General features: G+C 39.2%; 2 protein-coding genes across 3 annotated transcripts in view; one reads left to right on the forward strand and one right to left on the reverse strand.

Annotated features, from left to right (window-relative positions):
* LOC139973247 (enoyl-[acyl-carrier-protein] reductase, mitochondrial-like) overlaps positions 1 to 23131 on the forward strand; it is a 110737-nt gene that overhangs the window by 64862 nt on the left and 22744 nt on the right. The window lies entirely within an intron of this gene.
* Positions 1 to 23131, reverse strand: part of LOC139973242 (nucleolar protein 4-like) — a 99029-nt gene that overhangs the window by 34180 nt on the left and 41718 nt on the right. The gene's annotated exons all lie outside the window — the stretch shown is intronic.

Raw genomic sequence — 23131 nt, forward strand, 5'->3', positions numbered from 1 at the left:
AGATGCTCAAAGTTTCTACTTTCTTATATAATCGTTGGTTCTAATTCAGAAGTCACGTTTCCATAAGTCGAGATACCCGACGCATGGCTCACCGTCAATTTCATCACACCTCGAGTGCCCCTCTTAATACAATTCAAAAACTTCTACCAACCTCTTATTGCCCCGGCTCTCGGTTTCTGACAAAACAAATTTATTCGCTGTACCCACCGCACACCCCATCTATATCTGCTGGCTAAGCAAGCCAATAGTGACCGCGCGCGCCACGCGAGAAAAAAGAGGGTAAGGAAAAACACGAGCGAGGCTGCGAGACTCCGGCGCGACTGATGGGGTGGCTGGAATCCGGCTCTCGTGGCCTCAAGGCTCCAAATATGGTTGCTAGAATCGGGGCTACGAGAGGTGACGATTGCGGACTGGTGGGTACATTCTTTGCATGCGTGAAAAAGGAAGGAGAGGCGGTTACGGGAAATATATTCTCGTCGCCGAAATGAAAATGAGATTCGGCGTCGGTAATTGAAGGTTGTTGGCTTAGCATCGATGATGTATTGCCTGCTCCCAGGTGTTTGCCCAAGAGCTGATGCAGCCAGTGCCAGGCTAACCGTCCATTTTTCCCCGTCCTTTCTATAGTCAGCGTGCTTGCTTACACGGCGTCGCATTCATGAGGTGATATTTTGCAAGGTTCACGCACGAACAACTTTGAGGCATCGGGGCCTGCCAAGTGAGTTGCAAATGGTTAGCATTAAACTTGGCGCAGACAAACACCCCAGAGTGATATGCGTATTCGTTCTCACAAGGAGAAGCTTGGACCCTAAAAGAACGTTTCATATTCCAAACATTAAATGCATTCATTTGAAATGTACGACAACATAACAAAGAAAAACAGTGACCGTTCGATTAGAATGACATCACTAAGAAAAAAAGTATTCATTTTAATGATGTGAAATAATACATACATGTATACATATAAACAACAACTCATTTATAGAAGCACGACAACATGCATACAGACAAATGTCACTAAGTTATACGCTGAACTGTCATATACTAAAGTACATGGACGTTATAGTATACACATGCCACCACCTGTCAGTGTAGTCGGTCTAACAAGAATTAAACCATCCATGTTTAAGCATTATCAGCTTTGCTTTGGAGAATGCTATAATATTGTAGTAAAACGTGAGTTCGAAAATGGTGTATTTTTGGCCTGTTTGGCACGTAGGCTATGACATGCATATATTGCCTCTACATTATCATGGTCGACAGTATGCAATATGTACCTTATGACATTTCCGAAAATGAATAATATATATTAATTATTAATTAGTAGATCAATCATATGCAGAAAATCATTTCATGTATAATATTAAAGATGTTTTCGATGAGTCACAGGGAAGGGGTGTGGTATAGGGTGGGCCGAGATGGGTTTAAGGTGAACGAACTGAGCATCAAGAGAAGCAAGTTTTAAAATATATTTATGGCATAAACGTGAGGAATGTTAACGTTAGAATATCTAGTTTAAGAAAGGTAGAGTGTTTCCGCGAAACATGTAAGAAACTTATTTCTATGGAATATTTGTCACACTTGTGAATTGTGAATGGCTCATTCCATGAGGATAAGAATTGAAGTTTATACTTCGAGAAGAGACCAATGGTTTGACACCCCTTTTACCCTTCTCGGGTCTTCAACCCCCCCCCCTCCCGGACCACCACCATACTGTTGCACGGGTTTAGGGAAGTCAATTGCCTTGTCTGGCCCGGGTGACAATTATCTCACCGGGATCCCATTTTTATATCTCAATTTTTCTTTGCACGTATATTATGAAAATGAGAATACATTATTCTTTATTCTATATTTGCATGGGCCCCGTGAAGTTCACCCATAGCCTGGGCTATAGACTCCTGAGCTATAGACTCCTGAGCCCCCCCCCTCCCCCAACCCCTCCCCTCACCCCACACGCCGCATCAGGCATGTAAACCTTATCGGTTTATCATCAGTTACATGTTTGATTTGATGTATAGAGCGGCACATTTTAATGATCTATACCTGCGCGTTATCAACATTAAACTATACCTGCCTCTCGGTTCATTTCTTTCCCCCTTTTCTTTCTCTTTTGTCTGCCACCTCTTAATCACGTGTCCATTAGCTATTCATCCGTGCATCTCCCCTTGTCGTTATACCCAAAGACTTCTTTCATAAAATGTTGTCAGTTTGTCTCCGATCAACAACCGTCTACTATAGAAACTCGAAATAGGCCTATTATGTTTTTCCTCCAAGTAGTATTTTGAACAGGCTTTTTCCTCCAATATAGTATATGTATCTTTCTTAAACAGCTCCTTCAATACGTTTACCCTTCGGCTTTTCATTTAAAAAAAGGCTTCTTTTCTCTTACCACAACCATCAGTAAATATCACAGCATCAATAAATATAAATGATCAGACAGCAAAGCAGAATTCTTTTGGTTTTGTAAAGTTTACTTACAGAAGTAATAGAATTTCCTTCATCTGATTTTAATTGACTGTCTACGAAACTTTGCTAAAATCATGATCACGAAAACATTCTGAAATACCTCCATGAATATCATGTAACCCCTCCCCCTCGCCCCCCCCCCTCACACACACACACACGTGGTCGGGTAAAAGTGGTCATAACTTATAAATTACGCAGATAGCGTGCTTATATACTCCTTCAGTGTTAAGTGTCGGTAAACCAGTTTGTCTGTTTGTCTTTTGTTATTCCTCTTTTCGATACCAATACTGACTAATAATGTAGAGGAATTACCATAAAAAGAAATTAAAAAAAAAAACTTTATATTCCAAACCTCGGTTCTTACAGAATTATGAAACAGACATATCTGCAGCTTAAAAGTTTCATCTCATGAGAATAATATTAAAAGTAGCACCATCTAAACCATAATATCAATACAAATTTAAACTATTTAGATTTGAGTATGGGAGTACTTACTGCATGTTATAACATCAAAATAATGCAATAACAAAAAATTGCTTCTGAGAGATATCAATATGATCGATTGAAAAACATAAGGAAAGTTCAACTTCAAAAAAAAGGAAACATTTGACAGTTAATGTTTTTTTTCCTTCTTTTTTTTTAAACATAACAATAGGGTGGTTAAAAGTGGTGTGAAATTGGATAACGTTGTACTTGTGTGGGTATTACAACTGCAAAACCTTTGCCCCCCACCCCCTCCCAACAGTGATTAAGTCTCCACATTATTATGTAGCGTGACCAGCTAACCCTTTTTAACTAGTGTGAATATTGGGGAAGTTAAGTTTACCCATATTTTTCGTTTTTTTATGCCCTTTTGGGTTCAATAACACCATCACTGGTTAAACAGTGAAGCCTCGTATCGGCCTCCAGCAGGCATTAAGTCATTTCTTAATCACATGGGGGCTACCGAGTGAACCAAGCGAAGGCTGATCAAGATTTGGAAAAATAAAACTAGAGAAATAAAAAATTAAAACGGGATTCCATTTCACAAGTCTTCGGTTTAATTTCCTCCTACATGAAAATCAAAATATATTAGCTAAGATTGATAAAATTAATACGCATTCTTGAATAACTTGAATAAATCGTTCAATATTAATAAATGTATTTCTTATGTTTTATCCCATACATAGTTTAGAGTAACATTTGTATCTGTCGATAAAGATCTAATCCTACATTGAAATGCATGGTTTTGACCAAATTGTGTTCTCGAAAAACAATTTAAAAACAATGGCCTCTTGTTTAGTTCATTGTTATGGATTGGCTGTATTTGTGAATAGTAATTGATGGTAGATACATCTATTAAAATGATATTTCAAATTATGAGCGTCTTAACAAAGCTTGGAAGTTTGTGTAATGAATATTCACTATGCGGAATTAACGTTTTGTCTAATTAATAATTACAATAGTGTTACTGATGAGATATGCAGTTTTGACTGATGCATAAACACTAATGTAGTACCGAAGATATATCAGAACTGTGTAAAGATTTTTTTGTGGTACTGTTGACACCCAATTATAAGGCTCAATAAGATGTTGTTTAAATATTTACGTTTTGGGTTATGAATATGCATTTTATTGCATATTGCATATTGGAATTTCAAATAGGCCTACATCATTTATTCTCAAATTGAGAACCTGAGTATAGTTCGGTTAGTAACTTCCTACACTTGACTGAATCATGCCTATAAAGATGCATTAAGATCACATCAGAATGTTCCAAACCTCCAGAATGTTGAATATTCATATAGCTATCAAGATTTGCATTATTTACGCATATAGATATCGAATAATCAGAGGACTGATATTTTCCACCTATACGATTAAAACAAATAATGTATCGCTGAAACCCGTCAACCAGAAGTTCCAGACAAATCTAATTCTTTCACTTCATATTTCTTTACTCAATTTCCTTCTTAATATAATTCCAATCCCATGTCTTCTTTTCTGGTTTTAATAATCAAACACCTTGTTTTCATGATTGCGCTAACAGTTGTGATTTATAGCCACCACAGAGCAATTAATATGGAGGTAAATTATCATACTAAGAAAAAAGCCTCTTGAATTACGTCCTCAAACAAGACCTAGTATAACTAGATAATAACGCGTCCAGATAAAATAATCTTTTCTATTGTTTAATTTATTATTTACCATTCCTAATTTATTCGCGACATCATTTTGAAACCCGTTTGGTCAGATGCCTCTCCCATTGGTGTTCAGTGTATAAAATTCACAGCCAACTATTCGATGTTTACGAAACTTCGTCGTCAAGAAGAGCGGTCCTTTGTCCGCTTGCTAGTCAGACTAGAGTGAGCGTTTTCCAATACCTCTCGCTGCCTCTAAGATGAAGAAGACTCAACATCATTAGGTCAAGAGAGGACGGTTGCTAATCAATCTGTAGAACCTGCTAGTTCCCCCTTTCGTAATTAACACACCTAATTCACACGCGCACGGCCGACTCGCCCCCTTTTTTTTTAAATCTTGATAGACCAGATAGGGTAGTATGTAGGCCTCCGGAATCGTTGGGAATGCCAGAGCCATAAATGGACTTCAAGAACGGGCTCGCGAAGGGGTAATAGGAGGCGAGGTTAAATTCCTTTCGTGCCCAGTGAACGAGAATATTAGAGTGTCCCCCGCTATGTAAATCAACTGCAAGGCTTTAAGTCGTAAGATGCCTTCCTCTATACACTCTCCCGGCAGTGTTTGTATGAGTCTATACCCAGGGTGCATTGAACATCAATTACAACGATGATAATATGATTGTAATCAGCTTCCTCCGAGCGTAGCAATGTCAATGATTTCTAAAGAGTGTCTTTTTTATACTTTACTTATAGACATATATATCTATATATATATTGATATAGATATAAATATATATCTGTTTCGTTTTGTTTGTTTTCTACAATTCATCAGAATAAACGTTTCTGTGTAGGCTATGCACTATATTTTAGCATAACATAAAAGAAAAATGACTAACGTTATCAGTGACAATGATTTGTATAAATCATGAAAAAGAAGGCAGGTGAAATCTGTCCATTTCAGCATAGTGTGACGTCAGCAATCAACCACTATTGATGAATGTAGACCGTCGCCACAATATGAATGTTACCTAGAAAATTATAGGCCTATTTGCAAGCAATCCCTCTTTGCTGGAAAACTGCTTCTTATAAACAACACTAAAATATCTATTTAGTAATAAAATGTCGTTATTTCGGTGTAATATTTTATAGGACTATTTATCTTCGACTTAAAAGTACAATATAGTCAACGTAAACAATGAAGTCTAGCCTACAATTATTTACATTTTTTTTACGAAACTGTTGTCTCTATAAAACATGTGACGTGGTATAGTAGAACATCAGAGTAATGAATGGGAAAAGAATTTTGATCTCTAAACGTAATTTTTAAGTCAATTTTATTTTGACCGTGTCCTGTTACGTCGTGTATGCGCATGCGTTATCCTATGTTCCTGTATGTAACTCATATTATGCTTGATGAGCAAAGAAAATGAAATAAATAAAGGAAATCGAACAACTGGTACTACTACAAGGACATCTCAGTCTTAGGTTGCAAACATGCTGCACCCATAATACAGACAAGGTCGCTGCATGCTAATTCACAGTAAACACGGCGACACCGATTCCATTACTACAGTACGGTTTATGCATATTTACTATAAAAATTGAAACACTCTTCTTTTTTTATCTTCTTTTTTTTTATTAACGACAAAGAAGTACTGCATAGGTAATCAGATGAGAACACTTGTACGACATCAAAAGCAATGAGGGGTTTTGTTGATCAGAAGCGAAAATATTGCGTTTTAAACGCGGTTTTCATCGTTGCCACTTACCAACCGTGCTAAAAAACACCACCCACCCTTAATAGACTACTTTGATGTATGGATTAATAACGTTTGGTTGGTAAGCAGGCCAGCTAGTGAGATGTAGTCACGCGATGCGCCTACTGTCTAATGTTCATCATACCGGCCAATAATTTTTACTTTTTCGTCATTCTTTTTTCCCTTTTTTTATATATATTTTTTTTAGAGAAAACACAACGTCTGAATTGCAGGATAATGAATACAATGTCTGCGTTAGTATTTTTTGGACTCGCCATTAAAACATATATGAACTATATCTGCCGTACACTAGGATAAATAACGCTTTGTTGTTATCTTTTTGGTGGAGGGGGGGGTGGGTGTTGAGGGGCGGAGGAGGAGGAAATTGCCGGGTAAAATAAACAGCAATATAATAATAATAATAAGAAGAAAAAATATAAAGAGAATAATCCATTTCTTTTCGATTTATCGATATGTTTTTCTCTTATCCGATAATTGCCAGACATTGTAAGAAAATCAATTCATTTAGATCCCAACCTCAAAACCTTTCAACAATGATAAACTCTTGGCAAGTTATTTTAAGCAACAAGAACGTAAAGAAACGAACGAGAGGAAGAGACTAGTGAGTGTTAGGGCCCACGTAAGGACAGAGAGAGGCCTATCGTTGGCTTTGACTCTTGGGAGTAATGAGTCAATCTTTCTATAGACTCCCTATAGTTCTACTCCCCCGTCAGGCCCATGTGCAGGGACACCGATTTCAAACACGTTATATCATGCTCGGAGAACATGTTTTAAAGATAGGTAAAAAAAAATGAAAACAGCGGGAATTATTTTGCCCTAGAAATTAGCCCCCTTTTTTTCTATTTCGCATATTCATTGTTTTGCTGGACAGACTAGGACGATGCTGTACTTTAACCTACATTTAGTTGTCTTAACGGTCTGTTACACACCTTTTAGACATCCTACTTTCTTTCTATTTTAATAATAAATGAGATTATTCGTCATATCACATTGTTATTACAGTATTTCCAGTAATCGTTAAGTCTGTGAAATTTGGTCTGGAATCCATTTTATTGATCATTTATTTATTTGACATGAAAATTGTTATAGATTAGCGATATCGAACAGGCAGCCCGCGAATAATTAAGTGTGGCCTGCAACCCCCCCCCCCCCCTCTCCCAACAATCGGCCGATATTCTTGCTCTGACCGGGTGTACGATGGCCCTTAGAGCCTTAGGGTCGAGCATCCTTCCATGCTATACTTTGCACAATTCTCAGTCTATGTAGGGCCTATATGTGTCCGTCTGACCATTTACTCCAACAAATGTTTCTGTCTGGCCCTCGTAAATATTAATAAGAGTATATGAACTAGGGTCTCAAGGAGTTTGTCCGTCCATGAAATCTGTCCGTTAGATAGGTTCCCGCAATTCTTATAGTGTCTACTCTAATGTATCGATGACGTCACGAAAGCATCTTACGTGCAAAACAACGGAAGAAGTTAACAAGGGAAAAGGGAAAACAGTTTTAGTTGTGGACTGTACAGGTGAAGTTTCTGATCAAGTTTATTCAGTTTATTAGTTATTAGTTAAACTGCGAGTTAATGTTTTTCATTTCGTCTTCAAACATGTTTTTGTTTGTCATCTTGCAATTGGCGTTACATACTCACATTAATAAAATATGGGAATGGGGGAGGGGAGGGGGGGGGGTGTACGAGAGGGGAGGCACGAGAATTTCGTTAGATTGCCAATGATTATATAATTTTTGCCCTGTTTAATTTTTCACTGGTGTGATGTATCTTGGGAAATCTGCAGAAAATAATCAATTAATAAAACCCTTCCAAATACAAATGCTGATGTACTAATGATGTTTGAATTCCTCATTCACCACTATAGCTATTATTTATATCAGAATGTCAAATCATATACATATATATATATATATATATATATATATATATATATATATATATATATATATATATATATATATATATATATATATATATATACCGTACGTGGTTCTCCCTACCCACCCGAAAGCCCTTCTCAGTCCATTGCACTCACCCCTCGATCTCCAAATATAACATAATTATGTACACAATATGGAAAAGTCAACGCTAGACTTCAATTTGATTTTCGTCTGCCGTAATGTACAGTACCATAAATTTGATATTGAAATTCCGTATTTATGATATAAGAGCTAACATACAATACCCCAAAATGCTATATACCCTCATAAAACTAGACAAATACATTTTTTGATCTCGAGTGTGTAATCTGTCATAGCCCATGCTTGCGTGTGTAAAGTTTATTCATATCGGATCAAGCTTTTGCACCATGTCATCTGAGAAAGCGGGTTGGTATAAAATATTAAAAGTTACTGCAATATATATTACAATGGCACGTTTGTATATATACATACACGCATATATACCTACATACATACTGGCAAAAAATATGATAATTAACGAAAAAGTAAAAAAATATATTAAAATATAAGGAACCATGTCTCTCCCAATAATCGTCGCGAGTGTTTTACTTTTCATGTTCTTAGTTCCTCCCGCCTCCCCCGTTTTTTCTTTTTTCTCCCGGATTTTTTTCAAATCAGAGTTACATTATGTTTATATCCTTCTGATCTCTCGTTTAATTGTATTTCTTATTTTGTATTTCTTGATTCTCTCATTTTTCTTATATTTATTTCTTGCTTTCTCTCTCTCTCCTCGCTTTCTCTCTCTCTCCACCTATCTCTCAAGTTTAAGTCTTTTGAAGCGAATTCACCGAAACCAGTATCTCTCCCTGATAACAATAATAATAATAATAAGGATAACAAAAAATATATATATATCAGGTGCGTATCCAGGGGGGGGGCGTTGGGGGCGCGCGCCCCCCGGGTAAGAAAAAGAGGAGAGAAAAAAAGAGAAGAAAAAAGGAAAAAAGAGGGGAAAAAAGAAGAGGAGGAGAGGAAGAAAGAGAAAAGAAAAAGAAGAAAGAGAGAAAAAGGAGAAAAGGAGGGAGTAAAAGAAAAACGCGAAGACACCGGGAAGAGAAAGAGGAACAGTGACATCATTACAGCGCTGAAGGGTAGCCAGTGACGGATCAATGATTTCGTAAAAGTGTGACTCACCCTACCCCTTACACCGACAACTCCATTTTTTGACGTTTCCATTTTCCTCTCTCACTAATGATCTATATATATATACTATATATGGTCTATCATAACTCGTGTGTAGAATTGTGCTATGAAACCAACTGTGACTGGTCTCGAACTCGACCGTGTCGTCGAGGAACATGACGACTTTTGGGATGGGGGCGACCGCCCGCCCTCCCCCCATTCAGCATTGTTTTAAATGATATCGCTAAGTAATTTCAAAATAGAAAGTGCTTAGATGCAACTTACAAGGCCTGGGAAGTGTCATTTCCAGCGATCTGGGAGACATTTTCGGCCAAAATTTGCTTGTATACGCTTCGCGCTAACAAATGGTCCTGGGTAGTGCCATTTCCAGCGATCTGGGAGGCATTTTCGGCCAAAATTTTCTTGTACGCTTCGCGCAAACCTATGGTGGCGCTACGCTGAGATAATTTGCCTACAGGCTTCGCCCCTCCCTTGGCAAATTCCTCGCTACGCGCCTGTTCGAATTTGTAACAGCAGATATCACATCATATCAGTGAGCATGAAAATGGCGTTCCAGGATGAAAAGCCTCAAAACTGTCCGACTTGCCTGCAAAAACAACCAAAAATTTTCGCGCGTTCAACGTGTTATTGTTGATATCATATAAGCAAGCATCGGTTATTACATCGCATGCCATTATGTACCGTACGGTCCGTTAAAAGTGCGCAGTATACCGCGGGATGCTAATGTAAACAACGACATGTCTCATGTAGATGTATAAAAAGCAGGTCCAATTATGTCAAAACTCTCTTTTACATTAGTAATGGCGAATTAGGGGCTGTACCCCCGCCGCGCAGTGGCGCAGAGTCCATACGGTCAGGGGGCGCATGCCCCCCCCCCCCTGACGGACTCAAATGGACTGCTGGCGCCTTTTTCAGCTCTTTACCACTTTTTACTTATTCTAGATTATTGACTTTTTTATTGCGCTCTCATCTACTTATTGACATTTGTCACATTTTGTTCGTGTAATTTGGAGATGACACCTATTTATTCTTCGTTTATCTGCAAATTAGCCAGGCCCGGAAAGGGTCATTTCCGGCGATCTAGGGAGTATCTTTACTCAAAAATTTTCTGTACGCTACGCGCCAACCAGTGGTGGCGCTCCGCTTAGATAGTGTTGAAAGCGCCCCTACAGACCATTCTCGCCCCTTCTGACCAATACCCTTAGCTCCGCCACTTCCGCCGCGCCTCCTACGCCTATGTGTATAGTGTTCGGTTGAAGGAAATATCTGCTATTTTTTCATTTCCTTCAACCAAGTTTTATAATAGCCGTTATAAGAGGTTGCAATATTTCTACGCCAATAAATTAGCTGTGTCGGAATTTTCGACAATTTCTGACCAACATTCTGCATCACACTTCCCTCTACTCGTGCAATTTTGACCGCTCTGTTAGGGGTTGAAGGAAGTTTTTCTACATTGGTTGTCCATAGATGAAATTTTGTACAACATTATGGGTATGTTTTGAAGTGAGTTTATTCACGAGACATGCGAATTTTCAAATTCTGAACAAATATGGGGCTTAAAACCTTGAAAAGTGGGGCTGACGGGTATTGTGGGCCGCGACGTAGAATCACCTACAAAAGCAAAGACCCACAGGAGATGCGATCAGGTCGAACATGATGTGTGCCGGGTTGACAATCTTCAAAAAGGTTATGGATGGAAAAAAAACTATTAGGAAATACTTGGTTCTCAGGCAAAAAGTGTACATCTGGTTGGTCATTTCAAGCCCGAGAAGTGCTGTTTCCGGTGATCTGGGGGGTATCAAAATAAGAAATTTTCTTGTACGCTGCGCGCCAACCGATGGTGGCGCTCCGCTTAGATAGTAATTCGCGCCCCCCGGGTTTGAAAATCCTGGATACGCGCCTGTATATAAAAAAAAATGTACGAGAGACTCGAAGCGGATCCTCACTGGATATTTTCTCCCTCGATATAAAGCTAAGACCTAACAACCTGTTTTATTAAAAATCTTTTGCCATCATTACACGCGCTTCCAATTGTTCACTCCGCGTATGCCCTTCTGAAGTTGTCCAATCAGAAGCCTCGAATAAGTCCCCATGAAGAGAGCCAAGGTATAAGGCAAATTAGTCACCATAGCAGCACCTCATAGAGATTCAGCATAGGCGCGACCTATAGGCTTATTCTGTAACCTAGTAAATAGCATGCAAGGGCCATGCTAGTTACCCTGATGTCTTTTACGTTGTGTACTTAATGAGGCAGTTCGGAGGTACGACGAATTATGTTAATCAGAGATATGGTGGTCGCTCCAATAGGGTTTGGGTGTTCGCTGTGTGCACAATAAGGGTGTATGGATGTCTGTACGAAAAACCACTGTGTGCACGTATCTACATTAGACGGGCTTTGCCTGTTAAGTGCACATATGGTGTGCGTATACCGGGTATAAAGATCACGGAAGGCGTTGTGTGTGCAAATCGTGTAATTTGATATCATAGAAGTATCTACATGTTGCTCACTTCCGTAAGGTACGTGAAGCGCCATTTAACAATAAACGAAACCCCATCCAAAATAAAGTTGAAATATAACTTTCAGTAAATAATTAGATAAAAATCAAATTAATATTTGTTGGAGCTGACCAAGCCTAGACATATTGGTTATAACCCTGTTTGAGGAATTTCTTTGGCCGATGCTGAATTCCGTTTTCCCAGTACAGCATTCAGAAAAGGGAAAAACGTGTACCATTTTCATTTAATATGTAGAGGCACACACGGGCCAAATTACTTACATTATCAGGTTTAGTTTGGACAACTTTTTCGAATATTTCAAGCAAATTACATTTATAATTTCAAGATTTATAATTGTGCTCTTGATAACACAGATCATACACTAACCATGTACTGATAAACTGTAAAAAAAACCATAAAACATAAAACTTTTTTTTTAAATCAGCATGTGATCATCTTCTTAGTGTCCATTAAAATACCCTTCCCATACCTTAACTCTGCCTATACTCAAATACTTTTCAGCCCTCAGAAACAAAGAAGTAAAATGACAAATAATAATAATAATCAAAATATATTAATCACACAAGCCTACGTTTCATATCCTTTGCTGTTCAAACTATTTTTTTGCTTTCTAAATTTCCAAAGAAGTAGAACTTTGTCATCCGATTTTTAATAGAATTGTTAAACTTATAAAACATCAAAATAATAAACACAAAAATCATTGCTGAGAGATTCGAACCCTGCAGGGACCTCAGGAATACAACTTTTCCTGTGCTCTATGCGGCCAGCAGATATCCAGCCCTATTTTGGGCCCCTTGTTGCTTTGTAGCCTTCTCACAATTTGCTCTATCGTTTGTAATTGATGATCTGCTTCCTCGCATAGGTTTTTCAAAGCAGATTTTTTTTTTTTTTTGTGGTTTAGGGAATTGTTTTCTCTTCTGTCAACTATTTGAGTTAATTTTTGATGATTTATTTTATTAATACTATCTAAAATCACACAATCTAAGAAGTTCTTGCAAAGTTAGCCTTTTTGTGGATCTCTGGAAATTTGCAACAATTTTCAACAATATTTTTCTTGCATAGTTTAGAAAGCCAGACCTTTTTGAGTCATGTAAATCCAATTAAAGTGGAATAAATACATATCCCTGTCAGAATCAAATAAGATATAAACTCTAATGTCCTTTAACCAGCTGGCCCATAGCCAGGGGCACCAGCAAGTTTTGGAGGGGCTCAACAATTTAAGGAGGGGCACCAACAATTTAAGGAGGGGCACCAACAATGTAAGGAGGGGCACAAAACTCCTGTAACTTGTGTCCTGTCACTTGTGAAGTTTTTACACTCCAGACCGACCGACCCACCCCCCCCCCCGCCCCTCCCTGCACCACCGTACCCGGCCCTTAAAGCAGCACTCGTGGCCCATTCAGTTTGGAGAAACAAGAATGTAGATACAACATTGACGACAACAACATAAACTTGACGTAACACAACATCAGTGACGTGACTCTGGTATAAGAAGAAAAGGAAAAGAACTTGTTTCTTACAAATAATAATTAGACTATAGAATTATTGACTGTATTTTAGAATAATGCGTTTTACGTTCCATACTGCGCATGTGCGAATCTCATTTGTCGGTCAGGTCAAATCTTGAAAAAGACGTGTACATATCCTTACAATGTAGGCCATATAGTTTCTCAGGGGAAATGCATACGAGTTATTAATAGCGTCGTAGTAATTCTTAGGTAATTAATAAAGCTTTATATGTCATTATTATCCCTCGTTTATTAGATACCGTATTTTTACAGTGTGTTTTCTTCAAGAGGTTGTGTATATTGATACAGGTTTATATATTTGTTATTGTTGTTGTTATTATTGTGACATTTAATTATGTCTGACGTATGGAGTTAGTCGTTAATTGCTAAATGATTTTGAACATAAATTGCTGGTTTAATAATGCCATAGTGCTTAATCCTTTATGGCTGTCCCTATATTACGACATGACGCCAATATATGTCAAACATTAAAGTTACGTTTGGCTTCCCATAAATTAGAACTAAATTACCCCTTAAAAGGTCCATCTGTGTTAGCGCACGGCTGACTGCCAATCAACAGTCTATCCTATACGAATACTTGTCATATTATAAGTATTTACAACAGAAAAAGACGGCATGGGTACGATTAAGGTTAATTACTGATAAGGTGGCTTTGATTTCATAAAAAGGATGATTTGTAGTAAATTCATTTGAGAGCGTTACTCTGTACACCCACCCATGTTCTCACCTCTGGCTCAGCGCGGTAGCGAACCAAGCAATAGTTACTCTAAACAGGGTGATATCCCCCCCCCCCTCCCCTACCCCATCTCCCATTCTTTCACTCCACTCGCTTTCTCAGTAGAACAAAAAAAATCCAACTTGGAACGTCACTGTAAAGTTGTTCGCAGGTCCCTATTCATTACCTCTCTCAATACAACCCTCTCTCATGACTCAACCCGGGTCACACCTTCCCCTGTCCGCCCCTAGAACCCGTCTCTTCTTGTTCAGGAAAAACCGCTCCATTAGCTGGCGGATCATGTTAAACCTTGCAGGGAACTGCAACATAGTCGTTCTGTAACTAAACCAAAGCTAAAACCGAACTGCTAAACTGACGTAGAGACAACCGTAATGACGTAACCGTAGGCACTAAACAATAGTCGTGATGACGTTACTACCCGTGGTGACCTATAACACACATATATGACATAACTATCTAAAAAGAGTCTGTAGTTGATAACGGTACAGTAACCTCATCGCCGATTCCGTCATGTCTAACTCTCTTTCAAGCAAGGAATAATTTTGACAGATAAATAATGGGAAATCCATATGCATACTCAACGTTTAATATTCGTACATATTACCTTGACATTCGCTTAAATCTTTAATACATTCGTCGTTCAGAAACTGAGAAATGTTTATACCGACTTTTTTTATTTATAGACCACAAGGTAAGTCCACATATAGATCCAACAATGAAACACGTTATGAAATAATTGTAAGTGCATGCAGGGAGCTGCTAATGGAACTGCTCCCTTATTTGTGGGTGGGTATCATGGGTGTGTGCATGGTTATGTACAACATGTGGACGTGAAGCTGAAAAATGTTTACCTCTAGTCAATTTGTAAGTCCCTGTAATGCTTTAACTACACTCCCCCACTTTCATCCGCCACTTAATTTCACTCAAACCGTAAACCCGACACAAAACTTTTCAAACACTTTTTGTAGTGTGGCATGTGCACACCAGCGCACAAGCCTGCTCGCGCCTCAGTGACCCAAACCGGCGGTCTTGGGGCCTTGAAACTAGGAGCCAATATGACGACGCTATACGGCCTTTCGTGATCAAGAGGAGAGGAAATCGTCGCCTTTGGTATCTCAACCTGGCGGTGTCTTGCCTCTCGGACTCAGTGGTGCACCGGTTCTGAACCAGATCATTCCGCCCCTATTAAGTTACTCGTGACCGCGGTTAGTTGCCAACATGTGCGATTTATCTATATAGCCCTCAACAAGGAAACAAGTGTTTAATGACTTTATGAAAGTTGAATATGTGGAAAGAAATCGATTGCTCCTCTCAATACCGTGCTTGGAGTGAGAGACATTATACGGACTATAATATATGCATGTTTATGTAAAACTGCAACAAGGTTTACACAAGACATTTACTGTACCTTGACCTTCCAGGCTCGTTCTAAAACATAGAATTGCTGAATGCATAACTACTGTTTAGTTTTACAACGGAAGCAAAGTGGTTTATTTTAGCAGTTTAGGTGAAGGACGTGTGTTTTCAACATGATTTCTATCCGCTGTGCAATAAGAAGGGGGGGGGGGGAGAAAAGAAAAAAAACTTTTGTTTATTACGGTAGCTCAGAAGAGACATATTCCTTTACACTTGTTGTAGCTTTTCTCCGTTTTCATTACTATGTTTGTTTCCAAGAATCCTCCCGCCCGTCCCCCAACCCCCCATTCACAAACACCACCACGTTCTGTGTTTATAAACTCCTAGTACAGATATTCCGGAGCACTAATATCGCATTAGTACAGGCATGAATGTTCAAGCTACTTGAAGGCTCAGAAAAGTGCAATTTCGTAACCAACAAACTCTAATATCCAGTAGACACGAATCACTCAAATTCTATAATACGAATATAAGGCCGAATCCCATGAAGCGGTGTGGGTCCTCCTCAGAGAAAAAGATACGTCTAGACGTGAAATGGTGCATTCTGTGGCATATTTAGGTTATAAATTAGGTCTATCATTAGCCCTATATGCAAGGTAATGTCAATAACTACTTTTAATTCGTTGGTGGAGCTGATAAGGGGCTTTGTCGCCACAACTCCCCCACCCCCACCCCACCCTCTCCCTGATCTGAACCTATTCCCAGACATAGAACTAATTTGGCTGGTGGCAGCAAAATGATTGCTAACGTTAGAGCATTAGTAACTATTATTTGACCATTTAGCATATTTTGGAGGCAATTCTAGTCATTGACAAACTGGTCACCAAAAGGTCAAAGATATTTTCCTGTATCTCTCTCTCTGTGTAGTTATGTATATTTGTAACCTTTATGTGTATGTTCACTTACTTATTCCAATTCGTTTTGCCAATGTAGTAGAGGACAGGTGGTTATAACATCGGTGATTATTTAAAGCTAGGAATTTAATCACTCCTCAGTTTATAAGGCCAGGTATGACACATAGCGTACGCTTCCTGTAGTGATGTGGTGTATAGCATATATACTGTATATATACCTCAGTTGTCTAATAATAAATGATCACCATTTCTAAGTCTAGGCGTGCTTACAACCCTATTTACGGTGTGCCCTCCCCCTTGCCGTATCTTACCACAATAAAGAAAGAGTGTATCATATTTTCCCTTGTTTTTTTATATGACGTCATCATTAGCTTTCAAGCATATTTGTGCAGAAACTAGTCCCTTTCTTAATTTCCTTTCTTTTCTGTTTTTTTTTCTTCTTCATGAATTAAACATAGAAATTCGTCTTATTAATAAGCTAGTTCTTCATTATTCCAAACAATAGATAACATTTTCCTCGTTAAACCACCTCCCCCTTTCCTCCCCTTTCACCCCTCCTCCCGCACTTGCTTTCTCAGGTGGCCCCCTCTTTTCAACGAAACCGTTCATGTAGACTAATCACCGTAATTTGACTGTACCCAAGTCCATTATCCCCATGAATGATATAAAATATCTCAAAGAGGTACAAATCTGCACCGATTATTTCTGTAAACCAAACGAAGGAGATAAAAGCCGATAATACATGAATTTATGGAATATATTTTACCTTTATATTTTATTTTGTTTTACTTTGATTAATCTGTAGAACCGTATTGCATTAATTTTCTTTATTGCTTTATATATAAAATATTCTCTCCGTGTATTTTTTGGTGTTTTTAAAGATCACAATCTTTGAAATGACGATCACGGTTCGTTTTATGACTTCTTGACCTCTGTCTCAGCTTTCAGATATTCACAGATTTTTCTGTCCTTTCTCTTTTCTTCATTTTCTTCTTCTAACTTTTTTATTCTGTTGTTTTCTACCTCCCTATGTGTTTCTCTCTTTCTCATTGAGTTACTCCTTCTCTCTCCACCTCACTCCATATATATCTCTCTGTGTCTCTGAAAGACTCCTTCCAACCGAGGTAGTGTATATGCACCGTATACTTAATGCATAATTACTGCACACCCCGTATATAGAATAGTCGTCGATGAAGCCGAATCTGCACTTGAGCGAGCCGTGTTTTTTCATTTTTTTTTTCATTTTTTACCTTCTACCGCCCTACCATATACCTATTGCCTAATTACCATACGTACTCACAGATGCAATATTTACCCTTCAAAAGTCGCTGGTAAATGGGTTGACAGTCACACGCAAGGTGCTGCTGCATCGTATATACATGCTTGTTGGGAAGGACTACTGTTCATGTAAATGTTTTTCTACTTGGCTTACGGCAAACCTGGGTGTTGCTCGCTTCAAAGATGATCGTATATGTATATATATATATATATATATATACTGGAAATATGGCAAGACAAGACATCAAGACTGTATACTTAAGTTCTACAAAAAGGAGAGAGCGCATCACACCTTGCACGCATGCATATGTTCATTACGTGGTAACGGTTACCATAGTGAGGTTTAAAAAAAAATGGTAGGAAAGAAGAACAAAATCGAACTATTTAGATCAAAAAGTTTATGTTCGCCTATGGCTATCCACTATGGCCGTGGGATTTGTCTACTTGATGTTATCGAATCAGCCAATCAGAAAAACGTTTTAGTCACGTGATACGTTTGTCAACGCGTCGTCAATGATTCGAAAACCGGGTAGCAGCGGCGGTTCGTGAGCCACACATCAAGCGCGGATCGGGGTGGGGGGGGGGGGTTAGGGTTGTACACCCACTCTTTTCAACCCCACACACTGAAACAAAATTAAAAGCAGTTATCAGCACAAAATTGCGTGAAGAGATCTTTAAAGACCTAGCAAATTGTATAAATATGCTTCAGAATACACAGTTTCACGTATTTTCTTTTGTTATCGGGGGAGGACCTCAAGACCCCCTACACCGGAGTCGGCTTCGACGACCTCATGGCCACACCCCTCTATTTTTAAAACCTGTATTCTCCCCTGCACATATACTGTCCCTTGCTTTTAAACGACATGAACTTCTATAGCAAAAATACTCCAACCGTTTACATTACTTCACATAGGTGACATTAATGACAATATTATCTATATAACTCGTATATATATGTATATATCAACAATATGGTCTCGTATTTGATAGTTCAACTCGTACATATGATTTCAACGACAGTTGTATTATACACATAAACCACACACTTGTAATCACCTGCAGTGTTTATGTACCCCCTGTGAACCACAACCTCGTTTCCTCTGTACCCCTTCCCTCCCCACCCGCACCCCTGCCCCACTGGCATCATGCTAGTTACATTTCCATCAAGGACTATTTATTCCCTAAAATGCTCAACGCCGGGGTTACTGTGGAAACATGCTAACCATGCAGGCAGGGCATAATGGTTAATGAGCCGCACACTATAGCTACAGCTGTGTGATATAATTATCCACCATACATAATATAGGGTCGTTGAGTGTTGACTTCTATAGTTTACACAGTCTATATACAGGGAAGTACAAGTATTAGTTTTCTTTGTTTTGCTGACGGTGTGAGCTCGGTCCGTTCACCGAGCTTGCAAAGGCTTCCTCAATTATTTACACAACCCGTGACACTAATTACTGGAATTTATTATTAAATTGGCCATACGAAGCCGAACCCTTTAGACTTAGTACCATAGGGGTTATCAGTTTTAGCTCTTAGAGATTAATTTTAAAAATTAATCAGTCCGTTATGATCATGAATTCGGCATATTTATTTCAATTTATGATGGTTTCGAAACAGGAAGCGGAGTAGAAGAGGGGCTTATAGGGGGTTTTGGTGGGGATTGCGAGGGAGGCGTCTCTTAAAGATGGGTCTCTTAAAGAGACTATAGGCCTATGTAAACTAGCATAACGGTTACAAAATATGCAACTTGGCCATAGATTTTCGGAACCGTGCGACGTGCTTTTCTGGATTTATTTGGTAATTTTGAAATATGCTTGAAATATTTCCCTGGTATTTATAACTACTATATTTGTGTTTAAGTCTTTACAACGACACAAACTGAGCCAACACCAATCGTCACTGAATGTTGGTTGCCATCAAGCGGTGCTTCCTTTTATTGATGTTTCATGAAAGACAGCTGTGTGATCAGGGCATTATACACGGGCGTATACCCTGTTCTATTTAACGCCCGAAAAGTGTTTTACCTTCCCTTCTGTGTAACAATACGTGGTGATAACGGAAAGAATATTAGGCGTGATATTTCTTAGTCCAATAAATAGATCTCTATTTGTTACACAAACAAAATAAGAAAAATAAAGATCTCTTGTGAAGTTCAATGTAAAACACTATATTCCCTATCCTTATATACTCCAGATCCTCTTGACCTATTCAAAAGTGATGATGTGCGGAGTCTTCAGTGGATTTGGTATTTCTGGTTTGTGAACTTGGGGAAAGGGTATTGTTTCTGTTCTTCACTTGGTTCGAAACAACTTTGTTCGTCATGGTTGCACTACAGTGATGTCGAATGTGGTGCCTTTGCCTTCCTCAGTATTTGTGATAGTGGTCAGATGCTGGGGTATACACTCTCGTCTGTTGGATTGGGACATTAAATGGCGGTCCCGGGAGTAGGAGTGGGAGCGAATTCACACCCCTGCCTCGTTATCATATGAACACTTATCGAAAAGAGAAGGCTTGACACGGAAAGGTGCTCAAATAAGCTACTGTAATGCTTCCTGATCCTTAGGTCTCTAAAGTAAACTATACTCAATTCGCATGCTTTCCTAACTGTGGAAGATACATTACATACAAATTTCGCAGTCAGCTACTTTAAGTTGGCTTAAAACGTGTATGTCTTAGAATTCCACAGAAAACAAATGACGGATATGTAATGTATAAAAGCTATACAGTGATTCACAGGGAAGTGCTCCGTTACCTCACTGTACAAGACTGGTTTCGATGGCGAACGCAATACGAACAATAGACTCAACACGGAAGATATTTTACAGCGAACACCTAGAGTCAAGAAATTATATTAGCTTGTACTTACAGACAGCGAATTAATGACTATGATAGATAGATGATATGAACTTACAGTGTGCATGGGTATATAACAGTCTACAGCCGGTACGGTAGTAAAGTAGGCTATACCGCATAGATCCGTGATTTGAGTTTTTAAGCTCTTCCTGATATTAATACCCGATCGTACTTCAATAGCCTACATAGTAAACCAAAAGTGAAGGTACCTACACGGTGTATGTATCACAGTACACCTCAAGGATATTTTACAATCGTATGTAGAATGCTTAGAAACGAATGACTGACGTAAGACCGCTTGGTGATGTATTTTGTAGAGTATACCCTTCAAAAAAGTTACTCCATCTATTCGAAGTGTCTGCCCTCCCCCTTACTATACCCGCACCATCAAGTATTCCTTCGATAGTATACATGTAGGGGCAAATTATTTGCTTCTACAACACACCCCTCCCCTCACCTGCCCTCCCCCTCCCCCTCCTCGCCCTCCCCCGCCCTTGCCCGCCCCTTGGCCTAATCTTTTTGTTTCTTTCCTTTCATTTCCCCCTCTTCTTTACCGGCCTTCACCTTTTAACTCGTGACAGACGACACCGAAATAATACAATGATAAAAATTCACTTCTAAGGAATGACTTGTCTAGATGAAGTTCAGTAACGGCAACACATTGCGAGGAAATCCCCCTACCACTACCCCTCCACCTGTTCATTTTGTGTTCGGCAAACTCATCTTTTAAAGAGTTGGTGAACCAATCCTCTGCAGGGCCCAGTTAGGTCAATTTAAGGCCTGTCTAAGTAATTATATGCGAGAATCGTTTGCATGGGGAAAATTGGGCTACCGCAGGGGTGGACTGATGGTGACCTGGTCCCCACGGCAAAAACGGTCATTGCGCCGCCACCCCCTCCCCATTCGCAAAGAGCATAGTGAGCAAAGTAAGAGTGAAGGGGGACCCTCGCCCCATTCTAATATTCCCCCAAAGGCAACTACCACATCCTTTCCTTGTTCTGCCACCCACTTCTATCACTGTGTGTTTCTTATGTCGTATCTCTCTTTGCTCTCACCATATGTGCCGCGATTCTGACCCCCCCCCACCCCCACCAACACACGTTCACGCCCTACCCTGCTACCGTACCTCGACCTCATACACACTACGTCACAATGTTATTGCAAGTTTCCAACAAGAGTTTCTTTCCGCGTGTGTTTTTCAGGAAATAATTTTCATGCTATGAATCAAATCAACAGTTATCTGTACAACTTGAGGGTAACAAGGAAGCCTTTGGTAACAAAATAAGGTGAGTTGGTCTGTCCATGCTAATATACATTTTTGCTTCCCCACTGAGCTGGATTACATTTGCTCCGCACTGCCAAGAGAAAGTATTAATAGTTTACTGGGCAACTGTGGTTTGCAAATATATATATATAATCAGCAAGATGCAGTTAGGACCTCCGAGTGAAAGATAAGAACCTACCCATGTACTTCTGTTCCTGCACTCCTCGCTACCCATTAACACCTCAACCACAACCCCGCCCTTACCTCTCCCATTGTCACTCGTAACCAATACACAGAGTAAGGAAACCCATCCACTCCCGTACCTTTACCCATCCCAGACCCATTTACACACCGTTCCTCCTAACACCCCTCCCCCCCCCCTCCCCCGTTGTCACTCGTCACCATTGCATACACCGACGAAACCCACACAAAATACTTTACAAGCAGCGCTGTATAGAATATTACACATACAGAAATGATTTCTGTTACAGGCTTCCCATCTTAGTAACACAAAGCTTTTAGCAATTAACCATATGTTAAACGAGATTGAAGCACCCGTGTAATACCACTCCCGTTCGTCTTCTGGGAGTGATAACCTAGCGAAACAGGACTGTGTGCGTAGCTTTTGCTGGTAGGTTTTACAAATGCACAGAAAACTTGATTAAAAATATTTTGTAACAGTGGAAAATGGCTCCACCCATCAACGTAGCAACTTCATGCCGACGTTGTGCCACACTGGTTATGCGGGTATATACCTCACCGTGTATATCGCCTGTAATATAACGACGTTGTCCCTTTATTTTACTGTAGGTCTACCTTAGGCCATTTTATATAGTCAGTTGCTTTGTATCTTGAATATGATTCGTTTTACTATTGTTTAAGGCGTCGACTGACCTGACTTTATTTTCCTTTTATTTTATATCTTTTTCTTGGCACATGGTATTAGTTACCTCCTATGTTTGTTCTACAGCGGCTATACCGTATCGTTCCATTTCAGAATTTGTCATATTACAAACATTGCTTGCAAAAAAAAAAGAAAAAAAAAAGAAGGGATTACTGATACAAACACAATATCAAATGTATAAGGTATATAGGCAAATCACTCCTCTACCGATTTCACTTTTGATCATCTTAATATATATAACTTATCTTGTACAAAATATACCATTTTCGTCTGAACGAGGTAACGACGACCAGTTATAGTATTCA

The sequence above is a fragment of the Apostichopus japonicus genome, chromosome 9 (genome assembly GCF_037975245.1).
Source record: "Apostichopus japonicus isolate 1M-3 chromosome 9, ASM3797524v1, whole genome shotgun sequence".
In the NCBI taxonomy this organism is placed as follows: domain Eukaryota; kingdom Metazoa; phylum Echinodermata; class Holothuroidea; order Aspidochirotida; family Stichopodidae; genus Apostichopus; species Apostichopus japonicus.